Here is a 16,111-nt window from a genome sequence, read left to right as displayed (position 1 = left end):
TCGCTGGCTCTTCTGCGTTAGTCGGTTTCCCCTGGGACAGTCAGCAAATAAATTATCATCATCTGGTGGTTTGAAAAATAGGAGTCTTTTCTCTTACATTAAGAAAAATTGAGATATGATGTGGTTATTATATCTAATTATCATTACTTACCAAGAACTGTTCATTTGATTATCTCTTATCAAAAGGCAAAGATTATCACCAAAAAAAAAAAAGAAAAGGCAAAAGACATTTTTCATTCACAATTGTTTTTTTAAATTTTATTATCTTTTCATTCTATTCGTGATGTACCTAACGAATCCTAATTTCGAAGAAGTAGCTGGAAACCAACTAAAAACGTTGAGCATACTGCATAGACTAACCTTGTTTCGATCACGCCATCCAAGACCAAATGGACGAGAAAGCAAACCTATCCTCCTAGCAGGCACATCTGGCATCGGTTCTTGATTATTTCGTGATGCTGGGAGCCAGGTTGCGAAGACCTATAAAGCAACAGAGACCTAGGGTCAACATAATCAAGGGCCCTGTTACCATCAAACATATAGAAGTTACTCTTGTATAACCTAAAGGCTGCACCTATTCCCAGTTTTATTCTTATGGAAAGAGATGTTAAGACACATGTCCGGGTGGACCTAAATTTCACGACAAAAATTGGAAAGACAAAAACATTTCAACCATAGAATTACAGTTAGCTAGATATTTGGCACTTGACCCACCGTGGTGATGCCTGGACTTAACTGGCCAGACTGATACTGACAGGTGGCCTCAAGCATCGATTCTGCCATAACTGCTCTCTTCTCCATTTCAGCAAGCGCAGTAGTGGCTTCTTCATATTTTCCTGCCATCAATTATATATGTAAATTGTAATGTTACAACAACAACAACAACAAAACATTATCCTACTAAGTGAAGTCACTGCATGATTATGATGCCATTAGGTTTATAAATTGTAATTTGTTGCAATCTGAAAATTTACCATTGCATTCAACATAACAAAGCAATATACTGAAGCGTAGACAAAGATATGACCAAAGACAGACAATTAGAGTTTAAAGAAGAGAGAAATAGGAATAAAACAAGGCATAAGTAACTCATCTGAACAAAAGTGAAAATGAAACTTCATTTCTAGGGGCAGGATAGAGAAAGGACCTTAAAAGGAAATCTGGAAAAAATGGGCAAAGTTGGAAGCATCGTTTCTATGAGAAAAACAGATGAAACTGAAAGACCTTGACCAGATATGAAAATGAAAGTTCATTTTAAAATTCAAGTCCAATATCCTTGTCAAAATGCGGACATGAACTATCGGACATGACACTTTGACATCCCAAGTAGATTGACAACACTAACTTTCCAAGAAAATTGATTTGTTCGGCAAAGCAATTGAGCAGATTTGTCAAGTAGTAACGAAGTGGCCACCAGTGTAGTCCCTTCACAAGGATTAATTATAAAAGCCTACATATCCACAGAAAACCATACAAGAACAGGCCTCGATGAGATCTCTAGTTTGCTAAGATTGAATCATAATTCTTCCCATGGGCCCCATTGCAAGAGCCTGCTCAAGTTATTTCAGTCACATTTTGGCTCTCATGAAGAGGAGGAAATTTAAAACACTGACTCCTCACCAAAAGCGGAAACAAACGGGATATATTTAATATTTCAATTGTCCAAGAAGATAGCTTTCAAGACAACTGGTGAAAGTAATCAACTAAAGGAGGGGCAACAAAAGAGAAATAAATGAATGTAAGCTCATAAGACCAGAAACAACAAGTGCCAAATAATCACTCAAAAGAAAAGCTTAAATTTTTATTTCCGGTGTGTAAAAAAGAAATCTTAAATTTAATCCACTAAACAATAAATCTTAAAAAAAATCATCCAGCTGTATCAACCACTGATTGACAAAATTGGTAGCCATCTATCAAATGGTATCTTCTTTGTTAAATTGGCTTATGATACAATGGGGCCGTCAAAAGTGACCAAATGGAAGTGATCTAAGCTTCAAGGAGTATGTGGCAACTAAATGTCCCTTGGTGTTGCAAGCTATTCGTGCGACTTGTCTTGAATGAACAACTATTGATTAATGCAATACACTTCTCTAGGGGTCTCTATTCCTCAAGCCAGTGTGGGGAAGAATTATTCCTGCTTTCAACATGTTTCTTTCCTTTAACAGACATTACAAGATGAATTGAATGGTGTCTGAATAGAAGATTATAGCAGGTGTGCAATGGGGGGATCTTCTTTGTCATAATTTTTTGGAAGGGGGAAGTAGAAGGAATGATAATATTGTTGGCAGTGGCAACATTGTGACTATGACTTAAGCCACGATAAAGATCATACAGATAACAAGCATTTATCTCTAGGCAGCCCAGTTGGAGGATACCCACAAGATGACAAGGAAGAAGCGATGCAGTGGCGTTATTAGTGATCACAAAAGGATGCATTAGACAAGGGTTCATGTTCAAAATTGGCATAGCATCGCTTGAATGTATGACTATGGGCATGCTTAATGGGGCTTAAACGTGTGGGAGCTGGGAGAGAGGCATGTTGTGCTGGAAGATGACTCACTTGAAGCTGTCAAACAGCTTTAGAGATATCTGAGTCAGATAGAACCAGAGAGGTCTAGTTGAGATCGGAAGAGCAGGTGAAACTGTGAAAACGAGCTAGAGTTAGATGGAAAATTACATAACTCTCCTATTAGCATGAATAGGGAGTTACATATCGTAACAAGTGTCTACTATGCTGAATAAACTCTTTTCCATGCTCACCACATAACATGAGTTGTAAAGCAAACAAAAGATGAATTAAGAATGATTAAAAAAAAAAAATTGGGGGGGTGTTTGGGGGCCCTGGAACCTGAAGCACTTGGGCAGCATATCTTTGTGCTTCTGCATCTTGCTCTGCAAACCTACGAGCATCCTCAGTGACCTTCTGCTCTTGCTCTACCCGCATCAAGACCTAGGAGATTACCAATAAACCCTTCAACTTTGCACAAAAATATTCTTCTCTAACAAAGTAAATAAGAAATCAAACACAAAACTGAGACCTGAAGCATAGCAGTTTCCTGCTCTTGCTTATCGGCAAGTGCCTGCTGAAGCACAGTGATCTCTTGCTCCAACTGCTCAACCTGCGAATCATGAGAACTCTCAGAACAAATTGAAACTCAAGACACCAAAAAATCATATAACTACCTTCTTGACAGCCTATGCTTTGTAACATGTTCAGACTATCAGTGCCACAATCAAAGGTCAAGTAAACAATGCCTATGCAGAATTTTGCAAAATGTAAAGAATAGCATATAATATAAGTTAATTCTTGGGCAGAAATAGTCCATCGATATGGGATTTCATATTTTGCTCAAGTTTTTAAAGATGAAGGCCCCAGTGGCATCAATCGATGTGCTTCACTGTATTAGACATGTACAGCGGCTGGTTTTAAGTATTCAGGTTTCAGATCTTTGAATCTCAGAGCAGCATCATAAGTTTAATGAACAACAACTCTGGTAAAGTCCAATTAAAAGTTTTGGAAGCATGAAAGGCTAAAATTATATGGAGGACTCCAAGTAGGGCAGTAAACCCTATCCTCAATCCAAGCTACTAAGAAGAACTAACACGCTAGAGTGTCCCATAAAGTATCTCATGCAACTAAATATAGACCGACACCCCAAATTACCTTGGTCATCAATGGACCCCCATAGGAGCATTGACATCCAACAATTCAACTCTTAAGACACTTTACTAGGTTTCTCTCTGATCAAAACCTTCAAGACGTCAGAACCCTCTGGATACAAGCCCTTCCCAGAGCTGTCAGCCACAAACTTTGACACCAATTGATGGACAGCCAAGTAGAGTGACAAACCCTCTGCAAAAGCTAGCTATGGAGGTGGGAGAACAACCTATTAGTTAGAAAATCCCATCTTACCCTTCCCTTTGGTTAGTCGTATTTTGGCATGAGGCAAAGACTATCATGGAATATAAGAATTAATATATCAATATATTTTGAGAAAAAAACTAGAAAGAAATAAAAAAAGCTACTTTTATATGCTATTTTATTGTTTATTTCGCTAGCAAGTAGATTTTGTAATGATGACAAAGTTTATGATTTCTTAATAGCAAGGAAACCTTAGGGTAGAACAAGTGGATGTTTCCTTCTTGAGAAGGAAACCTCAATCTATATCTATGTGCCCCTTTTGTATTTTGAAGATAGGCCTAATTGGTCTCTCTATTTTCCTCCTGTTCTTCTTTCCCCCTCAAATTTATGCTCTATTACTCTTTCCGCTCTCTATTCTGTTATTCTCCCCATATCCCACTGCTAGCGCATGCACAAGTGTGTGTGAGTGTGTGTTGCATCAGTTTAGTATCAAAGCAAGGCTTCTCATGCTCCAAGGTTGCTTTTGTCATCAAAGAGAGTAAGAAACGAAGAAAAATCGCTGAAAAAACCCTACACTTTGTTTTCGTGACTGTTGGAGCCAAGACATAGTTCCCGATGCCAAACCACAAAACCAACACCACCTGTGTCCGTTGCCTAGAATCTGGCCAAAGCCCTGAACCTTGTCATCACATGCTCCTCCAAACACCTCATATGCCCCACCTGCCATCTGTACAAATCCTCCATGATCTAATTTCCAGTGCTTTATGTGAGTTATTTTACGAGGTTCCTTCCATTCTGTCCTATCCCAGATGTAAGTATTCTCAAATAATAGCTTCATGTGGGCTGAAATTCATTCCTTTTTGCTCCTTATTAACTACGCTTCTTAGTGAGCCTTTTGGCCAAAAACCTCATGCTAACCCTAGAATTAGTATCTGTTGCCAGGTGCAGTATCTAATCCCTTATTTTGTGCTATTCTGTTTTAAATGCTTTCCTAATTTCTAGGATAGGATCTCACCATATCTCTCTAGTATCTTACCATTTCTCTAATAGTTGAAGGTTTTTTGTATCTATTTATACCACTGAGATATTGAATAAAATATAAACTTTTCCATGCATCTATATTCTTTGTCTACCTTCATGGTATCAGAGCAATGATCCAATTTGGGTTTGGATTGAATGCTGGTGAGCAAAATGCCCAGAAGACAGCGACAGCTACTTCATCAGGACTGGCAGCAGCGATTCCTCTAGGCAGTCAGGTACCACAAGACACCAACCCAGTTTCTATCAACATTTAACATTTGAACGCTGAGAATTACCTCTAATGGGCAGGCAGCGTGGGCTCATATGTCATGGGAAAGTGCAAGTATGGATACCTTACAGGTGCTGTACAGAAACCCAATGAGACAGATGACAAGTTTGCTAGTTGGAAAGCAGAAAACTCTATGGTCCAAGCATGGCTGATCGACTCACCACAGAAATTATAAACCACTTCTCTTTTCAGTCAGCTCGAGAAGCATGGGATGATACCATAGACATGTTTGCATCTCTTAAAAACATAGCAATTGTTCTGGAGATAAAGAGCTCGCTTCGTGACTCCAAAAAGGGTAACATCTCTGTCACACGGTACTATGCTAATCATATCTTCTTTTGTATGCTTACATATCCTTCTCAATATCCTCATCTCAGCTACGTCCACTCTATGCTCTTGTTGTCACTTTGAAGCCCAACATTCACTCCCATATAGCATTATTGGTCTTATAGCAGTATGATAAAACTTCCCTTTTACCTTATTAGGTGCTTTCCAACCACAAATAACTTTAATATCCTTTCTCCATTTAAACCATCCAACTTGAAATCTATGATTAATATCTCCGCCTATTTCACCTTCTTTTTGTATAATTGATCCTAAATATCAAAAAATTTTGCCACTTGTACTTGAAGATTACTTCTTGTATAACTTCAGTTAGAGCATTCATAACTAGGTTAAACAAATAAAGGCTCAAAGATGATCCTTGGTGTAGGTCAATCCTCATAAAAAGTCCCTTGTCTCACCTTCAAACGTTCTTACACGAGTTATCACCCCCTCAGACATATTTAATATGACTTTGATATATATAACACTCACACCTTTCTTTTTCATGGCTTTTCAAAGTATGTCTCTTGGTATGTGATCATAAGCTTTTTCCAAGTTAATAAATACCACATGCAAGTCTTTTCCTTGCCTTCGTACTTCTCCATTAGCCTCCTGGTAAATATATCACTTCTGCTGTGGACCTTCCCAATATGAACCCAAATTAGTTTTCAGAAACACAAGTCCTCTATCTCAAACGATATTCAATCACCTTTTCCAACAATTTCATATTAAGGCTCATAAGCTTTATCCCTCTATAACTTGCACAAGTTTAAATAATCCCTTTATTCTTGTAAATAAGAACTAAGGTTCTTTTCCTCCAATTATCAAGCATTTTCTTGTATCATTAAGTTTCATTAAATAATTTAGAAGGCCGCAACACACCCTCTTCAGCTAAACACTTCCAAACTTCAATAGGGTACCCTTAGGTCCAACAACTTTATTATTTTTCATTTTCTTAACTTCCTTAATCTCGCCAATGCGGATATCCCAATAAAACACCAAATTTTGTTCATCTTCTCTAATTGTAAAATTCTCCAACTCCCAAGTTGAATCTACTCCTCTATTATTGAACATTTTGTAAAAGTAGGCTTCCTATCTTCCTTAATATCTCTATCAATAACCAAAACTTTGCCTTTTTCATTATTTATACATCTTATTTGGTCCAAATCTCTCGATTTTCCCTCCCTATTGTTTGCAATCTTGTAAATCTTTCATTCCCCAAACTTTGTGCCTAACTCCTTATAAAACTCCTCAAACGCTCTACAACAATATTCACCCACTACTTTCTTAGTCTCCTTTTTAGCCAAACAATACCTCTCCCAATTTTCAGCATTATTGCACAAGTGAATGTAAGTTGCCTACAAATAAGCCTAAAATCATTTAGAATTATTTCCTTGTTTCTTAAAATTAATATCATAAATATAAGTTTTTTCCTCTAGGTTATTTTATAGACTCCTGTTCCAGTGCTCGATCAAATTTAGCAACAACAGCAAATTGAATAAAGCAACAAATCGCAATGGAAGACGTGCCGCACAAAAAGCACATTATGATTGGAAAAATGGAACTTCCTTTTCGAATTAGAATATACCTTGGCACTTAGTTGTCGCCTATTATCCTGCTTAACCATCTCCATCAATGCTGTTTCGAGCTCCTCCGCTCTGAAACAAATATTAGAAGTGTTAATGATATGCAGCGCGCGTGATCATTCCAACTAGCATGGAAAAGTTCAAACCCTGACATCAAAAATAAAGAACTATCCAACAACTCTCATGACAGTGAGGCAAAAAAATATACAATTAACAACCAAGTCCAAAACTTCAGATTCTAAAAATCTATACAAAATTTCTAGCACTGAAACTTAGAATTTCAACTTCTCCCACCACCTAGCAAAATCCATAAATCCTTCCAGCTAATCAACTGTGCACAATTTTAGAAGATAATAAAGCTTGTACCTAATTCGATTGAAATTGCAAACTATGTACAGGGACCATGGCACCAAGTTTGCCACTTCCCTTAAAATCAGTAAATACATGAATTGTGGCAAAATATTTGCCATTGGCATTCCATGAAATAAGCCAGATATCAAGCAATAGCATGAATACAAAGTTCTGAAAAATCAGCCATTAAATAGTGGATAAAAGTTGAGACAAATTTCTAATAATTATACGCAGAAAATATGCTTTCGAAGACCCCCCCCCCCCCCAAGCTGGACAAAACTTGAAGCTAACACTGCCAATCTATTCTATCCATCCCTGACATTTTGAACATAGCTTCACTGCTTCAATTCTTGTCGAGTATCCTAGATTTAATGTGCAAGACGTAAATGCTTAATTATTGCAAAATCGTTTCAAGAGTTTATTCTCATTTAAAATCAATTCAACTTTTCTATATAATTTGAAGGCAGCAGATTTAAAAGAAGCAGGATTAAAGAACAAGAGTACTGATTATATTGTGATGCACATAAATCCAGTTAAATTGGGAAACACTATAAAACAGAAGAATCAGCATTATTTCAACTACCTGAGAACAGCTGATCTTTTTTCCTCTAGCAACCTGCAAAGTTCACCCTTCAACCATGCTACCTACATGGAGCTCGCTACATGTGAGCACATAATCATTTGATAGAAATTCTCTAATTTCAATCAAATTTTTAAAGGAAAAACACTTAATTTGATTTGGAAAAATGTAACAAAAACATGAATCTAGACAAAATAGTATATTTCATACTCCAATATTTAACTTCACTATCATCTAAAATAATCAGGGCAATTGTATAACAGGAAACGCACAACAACCTGCTCTTGAAGATCCGGAGCAGTATCTATCTCACCATCTCCAGTCAGGCTAATGATAATCTCATCCGCATTAGTGGAACCAGATTCTGTACGTGATAAACTACCATTAATCAATTGATCTGGTTTATCCGTCTCTGTTGTTGATTTAGGATCATGTTTAAAACCAAATAGCTTAGATGCCAGACCCTGAGAATCCCTCCAAGCTTTAAGGCCTTTTGATCTTTCTTCAACTGCAGCTATTACAGCTGGTCGATGTTTATTCCTAAGTTCTTGTAACCGGACTTCATTTACATTTTGGTAACCCATACATGCAGTCAACACAAGCTGACTACTATCAAATGTGGAGCCAGCTAATGATTGAAGCAGAGTTATCGCATCTCCAGCATCTTTTGTTGTTACCAATGCAGGACCTAAAATAAACAGGGCGAGTCTAAGTATTATCCAGAAAAACACTGTTAATAGTTTATTTTCTCTAAAAATACAGCAAAACATATGAACCCAAAAGAAGGTTATAAAAGCATAAAAATGCAATTTTCTACTCAGTACCATATAGCTCCATTAAAGCAAGTGCGGTTCTAAATAGCATGACACGGTTTCCTTCAAAAAGAAGCACATCCCAGACTCGCAGAACTGAAGTCAAAGCATTTCCAATAAATCAGAAGATAAATGTATATAATGAAGAACAATGATGTGATGTGTGAGAATTTTTTAGACAAATCACAAGACAATACTATATGGTACACGACTCAATAAAGCATAAAACCTGACCACTTTCCCAAGGAAGCATGTTCATGAATATGGAAAGGAACCATGGTCCAGTAACCCATGCTACCTGCACTCCCAGGTAATCTAGATGATTGACTGCACAAGAAGTAAAATTGACTTAGAAATCAACAATGAAACTGCAAAATAAGTCCACAAGGAGAGATAAAAATGATTGACAATATACAAACCCAATTTGGGAAACCTCTCCCGCACCAACTCCTCAAACACAAGTTGGTCCACCTAATTAAGTGAAAATATAATAAATGTCCAACAGCAGTTATAACACGTTGGTGAATTTGCTAATGAAATAGAATGAAATAGAAAACACCACCTGAGACTCTATCATTTCCTCAGAGTAATAACCATCAAAATAATCATCTAAAATGCCCATCAATGTCCTGAGAAAAATCATAGTAGCGGATAAATAGGTATAAAAATCAAGACATAAGCTCAACAATGTTAAAGATGCCCTGCAGGCCTGAAGCAATCAGTCAGACATGCTTCACGATAGAGTGCTTATCACTACAAAAACATTTTTATTGATGTTTTCCCCATAGTGAGACTTTACGTATTCCAAAAAGTCAATCAACAATCTATCTCAGTACCTACCAAAAGGCATTTTCTTCTGGCATCATAAGCAGTAATAGACCGGCAAAGAAGTTCATAGCCTGCAACGTAAATGATTCCAAATCAGATCAGAAGGTTAGCTGTCATGAAACTGAGTATTGCATGAGTCATTCCAAAAACCTAACGCAGAAAATCTTCTTTATGCCATTTCGTTGCCACATTGATATACATGAATCACACACATTGCAGCAGTGAAATGAATTAAAACAGTTAAAGCATATTATCTATAGACAAGGAAATGATGGGAAATGGGTGGGAAAATAGAATACAGGATGTTCCTAAAGGATACACAGATCATGATGAGGAGATAATACTGGTAAAGATTCATTTTCCATGACTAAAATATCCATATACACTGATTCGAATTTTGGAATCATAATATTACCGAAATTACTAAATAATCAAGATCAAGAACAACATTAAAATAAAATGGTATATCTTCAAGAGTTGTGGCTATAATTTGAAAACCTAAAAAAAAAAAAAAAAAAAAGGAAACGAAAGAACAACAAAAACAAAAAACAAAAAAAAAAGTGAGCCAACCTACCTGCGCATTCATACAAAAATGAAGAGAAATTCAAGTAGAATTTTCAGGGGAGAATTACACTGAAAGACCAGAATCACAAATTAATTATTAAGAAGACCCTCAAATTTACCACTCACATAACACAAATTTACCACTTGAGTTATGAGTATTTACCATTTACGTGATTCAAATTAACAAATAAAAAGGTATTTAACACTATATACTGTTCAAACAACACTAATTTACAAGTGGAGCAACGAGGATTTACTCAATAGGAATAAAAGATTCGTAAATTTGGTCCTCAGGCATAATTCTCCCATTTCATAATCATTTATGCTATGGTCCTTTTAAATTCCCCAGAAAATTTGAACAAATTTATGGCCACATTCATCAAAAGAAAAGAAAGAACAAACTCCCTTTTTCATTCATTGATACTCTGTAAATTAAATTGATATAAGAAAACCACTTTTTACAGTTTATGAATTATTATGTCATAACCGGGCTAGCTAAGAGAAAATCACATACGAAAATAGATGTGCTGAACTCCATACCCTGTGCCTTGGATGAAGGTGAGCACTTCATAACTAAAGGTAAGCACATCCGTCAAGACACCACACCTTGAAATTCAGAGGCAAGGAACTCTAGAACACCTTGCCTCTGCCTTCAAGCAAGTGCAAATGCCCTAGTGGCTTTCATAACACTAACCATTATCCAAATATTAGTCCGAGGATGTCCCCTACATTAGTGCAAATGTTGTCTAAATCTGGATAACTCCAACCCACTAACTTAAGATAAAAAGGTCACACTCAGCCAAAAACTGATGGACCAGTAGCTAATGGGCCCAGATTTAATTGGTCAAGCCTAAGCGAGGAATGTGTGAAGTTGCGTGATAGAGAGAGAGGTGGGGCTGTGTGATGTATGTATTTGTGTAGAGGGGTTCAGTGAGGGAATCAAGTAGACCGAGTATTGTGAGGAGAGGGGGTCTAGTCCCTCGAATACCAGACTAGGAGGGAATTATTTTCTCATTGTTTCTTTCATTTTTCAGTGTGTTTGAGCTTTCCCAAGGCTAGAGAACGGACTTGTATTCTCCACATTTTACAGCAGTAATAGAGGACACAGAGCATTAAATCTCGTCAAATCTGTCTTAAAAATAGCCGGATCTATCAAAAACCCTTATATTTATTTGACACACCAATGACAGACTGTTATGGCGGTCTTAGTCCTATGTGTTTGAACAGATATATCATGGAATTAAACATGATGCCAGTGGGTTCAAGGTTCCCGAATCTCACAAGGCCAAAACGTTTTGCCCTAATATTCAATGAGTTATACAAACAGGAAGATAGATGCAAAGTTTTTAAGCAGTTAATAACATGTTAATGACAAATGACTGGGTAAGCTCATGAAGGTGATATACAAAATGAGGTCCCCAGCTATTTCTACTGTCATCAATCATCCCGCTGCTCCAAGCAAAGCAATAACCATTTTCCAGTTGCCCAAACTGTCTTTCTTTTTGCAGAACAATTGAACTAACATTCATTTTCCAAATTGATGGAGTAACAGTAAATGGGTGGCAAAGTTAGCTTTAAGGAGGTTCAATTTAGAAACTGATCATATCTAAGCTAACATCAGATATCCTGATTTGTCATTCAAAAATAATGAAACTCAAGAGTCCTTGAAAGCAACTAGCGTAAGGCAGCACAATTTCCAGTTATTGTTAATTGCTGACGAATTGCATCCAGACATCTCAGAAACATTGAAAATGGCCTCTGTGAACAAGTTTCTTTAACTCAGGTCAGCTCACTACAGTATTCACAAGTTCTATTTCGACATCTCTTTAGCCTGCCGACAGTTATGTTTCTAAAGACACAGAATCCATCATAACCACATAACGTCTTTAAAAATAACAGGGATAAAGAAAACATATAACTATTTCTTGAAGCAAAGACCTGGCAATAACCAACAGAAGGATTATGTCTGGCATATGCAGTAAGTAATCGCCTCAAAGCATTTCTACCATCCTCATCCAGAGCAGGATGGCCAGGGAACGTTCGAGGCAGATCCTGCACAAACAACAAAAGACTGTAAGTTGAGGGACTTTAGAGCCAGATTTAAAAACCACCAAAAAAAAAAAAACACACTCGCTTGCACACACAATAATAATAGGGGAATTATCATAGGTGAAACCTTTTCAATCTGCCCTTTCCATTTTTCTGGTACACATATGGAATCTACATTTGCTTTTCCATCTTTGTCACTTGACTGCATAATTTGTTGATCCAATTTACTTGCAGAATCATTCTCAGGAGTTAGCAGGCCCTGATAATATTTCTCTACACGTCTTGCTTTTACACCCACAAAAGCTTGCCAAAGCTAAAGCAACAAAACAAACAAGTGCTAAATCACAAGGAATGAATAAACAAAACAGAAGTTATCCAAATTATACAATGAGTACCTCTCCCCTCAGCGCCATTGGCACTCCCCCACGAACAAGAACCTCCAGCTCCTCCTTCCAAGGACATGAAGACTCTAGTAGTGTTGCATCACCAGCAGTACCATTGGCGGAGGCATTCACACTATCAGCTGAAGGCACATCTAGACTAGGGTCTGACCTCTCTACATCATAAAACTCATCATCAGAGTCCTCCTCACATGCTCCTCTTTGTGATTTAGCCTCTTCAGTATTAGATTGTGATTTCCCCATTCCGAGCAATTGTTCATCTCTCAACAGGTTCTTCCTGTTTCTTTCAACAGACTTCTTTATGCGATTGCTCATCATATCCTCAATAGTACGAAGTGATGGTCTTATCTCTGTCCATAGTTCAACTCTATGAATTTTTTCGCCTCAGATGCTGGTAACTCCTCTTTTTTACCACCATTATCAACTGTATTATTAGAATCAGGTTTCTGATTTCTTGACTCATATCCGTTAACGCCCTTCCCCGAGTCTCCAGCTTCAGCCTCTGAGACATTGTCATTTTCCTCAACATTTAGTTCATTTTCAACCACTTGAGCAGATTCTGCTTGCTGATCTAGGAAGAACTTCCATCGATCTGACCTTTCTTCTTCTTCCTCCTAAAAGTACAGCTCACGAGGGTTACACATTAAACATCTTCCATTTCAAAGACAATATCTATGACAGGAATAGCAAGAAATAACAATTCACATTAACACATAATCAAGACTTGCAGATGTTTGAATCTGCTATTCTGTTAAGAATTTCAACTTAACAGAAAATGAAATCCCCATGAAATCAGACGACCTTTCCTCAAAAACAACAAAATTTTAGACTGTCCAAAGAGGAATTATAAATCCAAAGTATAATTAAAACCTTGTATATGTTAGCATATTCACGGTATCTTTGCAGGTGCTGAGGTCGCACGGTAAACCCATAGGCGTCCCTGTTTACACCATCAGGCATTAATGTCTAAGAATGAATCATAAAAAAATTTAGAATAATGAGACTAAACAAGAAAATAGAACAAAATAAAATGCATTATAGACATTGATTATCAAGAGAAGACTCCGATAAGAATTAGGAGCACCTTATCAAGAATCAAGGCAGGGAGGAAAGAATCAAAGTGCAACTCAGCTCAAATTACTTGCCGTCGGGCGGCTCAGATTAGACAACAGCATATTTAGTGAAAAACCCACACTCCACTTCCCATAATGTTCGGCATTGCCTCAGCGCAGTTCCCAGCTTAGAAGTAAAGGAAGAAAAGAAAAACAACACATTCGACCCTCCCCATCAAGAATTCAATCCCAATATAGAAGTCAACAAAAAAAAAAATCCAAATCAAAGCAAGATCGGTCTTTAAAATACAGCAATTAAATAGAAAACCCAAAACCATTGAAGCGAATCAAATTGTCGCAATTTGCAGTTCCATAGCTAAGGCGGGGCATAAATGTCTTCGAAATCGAAGCGGTCCAAGCAAATTGCAGATTATACCCAGGGTAAAAAAACGATATGATGAAGTTAACTATTGATGGATCTAACAGATGGCGATAGCACAAAACGAAAATCCTATGGAAAAGGGATACTAGAGGAAGTGAAGGAGTGAGAGACGCTTGGAGGAGAGAGCAAAGATGGGTCCATTTACACTATAGAAAACAAATGTGGCAAGTACCTCTTATGCTCAAAGGTGATGAGAGGATTTAGAGCATTGCTGGCCTTCATTGGTGGATTGGATCGGATTAAGCGGCGAAGCCAGAAGAATTTGGGCTGAACGCCAAGTAGAGGAAGATCTTAAGAACCCCTTGATTTTCTGCAATTGAAAGCTTCTTGTGGCAGTCAAGTCACTAGGAGCAGTTGGTTTTTCGGAGTGCAGCAAGGGTAGAGAGATAGAGAGAGAAAGAGAGAACATGCACAAGCGAAAGAGGAGCGAGATTACCGTCACGTTATGATTACATGTGCTCTGTGATTGCTTCACACAGAGACCGAAAAGGCAAAAAGCACTTTCAATTTTTTAAACAAAATTTTGACAATTTATTACCCTTTTTTTCCTCGACGTAGTCACCCTAAGATGGGATCCTTGCCCGAAGAGTCACTGTGTCGCAAGAAACCAATTAAGAGGTCCTAATATTCTTACATATCTCCAGCTTCGTTAAGGTGTGCTTTTATTCTTAAATATCTTTAGCTTCACTGTTATCCTGGCCCTATTTATAAATTATTTTTAATATGTTTTATATAAATTAAAAAAAATCTTAAATATTATTAACTCTTATTTAAAATTCAATAACTTTTTAACTTTGTCCCTATTTAATATACATTATACCTCATGTAAATAAAATTAATATAATAATAAATAAATGGTAAAATTATACATACATACATACAAAAAATTTCTTAGTGCCCTATAAATAGAACAAAAAAATATCTTCTCTCTCTATTCTATAAATAGAACCAAAGAAATACTTTGTCCGTTTTATATATAAGAAAAAGAAAAATTTTAAGGAGACATGTCCAAGTTACTTGTATTATTATTTCAAGCTATCCAAACACACATAGTCATATGTATTATTTTTTAAATATTAACATTTAATGAGTATTTAATTATAAATTCATACTAAACCAACCTATCAAAAAAATTCATACTAAACCAAAAAGAATATATGGTTATGTGTGATTGAAAAATTTAACATAATAAATATAAATTCATATATGTTATGAATATAATATTTTTGTGGGTATTTATGTATCTACCATTATCTTTCTTATCTCTTAGTATCTTCAATATCCCCTATTATCTCTATTATCCATAATTATCTTCTACTATTATGGAATCTGTAGATTCTATTGAAGATATAAAGTTATATCTATAAATAAAGAGTATGTATCATATGTTGAGGACCTCAAATGAAATAAGAAATATTCTCTTGTTTTTCTATTCTCTATTCTCTACTTTTTTTTTTCTATATTACACTATTTATTTCAAACATGTTATTAGTACGAGACTCACAATTTATTTCATAACAATATAAACTTTAATGCTTTTAACTATTTTTATTGTTATGTGTGAATTGGTTAGAGACGTCTTATATTCTAATTAGATGGAGTGCATTTAAAAATTTCTGAAATGTTAATTCACTGTTTTTTTTTTTTCATTGCTCTTTCTCTTGTTGTGTCAGACATACACTCTCTCTTATCTATTTTCTATTCATTCTCCTCTCTTTTTTACTATCGTCCCATAAATAATAATATTCAAAGTATATATCTTTATTATTAACTAATTTTAGTTAATTTTTTATTTAAATAATTTTATTATTTATATCTTTTTACATACAGGGCTGGATGCGTATGTAATTGAGCTTCCGTAATTGCTAGGGAAAGAAATAGTTAATGACCAAATTGGCATGATCACTGCTGTGTTAAGACCATCTAGGCGATCGCCTCATGCCTTTATAAA

At 36.3% G+C, this 16,111-nt stretch overlaps 1 pseudogene; it reads right to left on the bottom strand.

The window, feature by feature from the left end:
- Positions 1-2,806: 2,806 nt before the first annotated feature.
- On the bottom strand, positions 2,807-14,590 carry LOC114751397 (rab GTPase-activating protein 1-like; annotated as a pseudogene).
- Between the last annotated feature and the right edge of the window lie 1,521 nt (positions 14,591-16,111).

This window comes from Neltuma alba, unplaced genomic scaffold, assembly GCF_004799145.2.
Source record: "Neltuma alba isolate B1F8T4 unplaced genomic scaffold, ASM479914v2 tig00001134_pilon, whole genome shotgun sequence".
Lineage (NCBI taxonomy): Eukaryota > Viridiplantae > Streptophyta > Magnoliopsida > Fabales > Fabaceae > Neltuma > Neltuma alba.
Note: the sequence above shows the minus strand (reverse complement) of the source record. Positions and strands in the feature narration are given on the sequence as shown.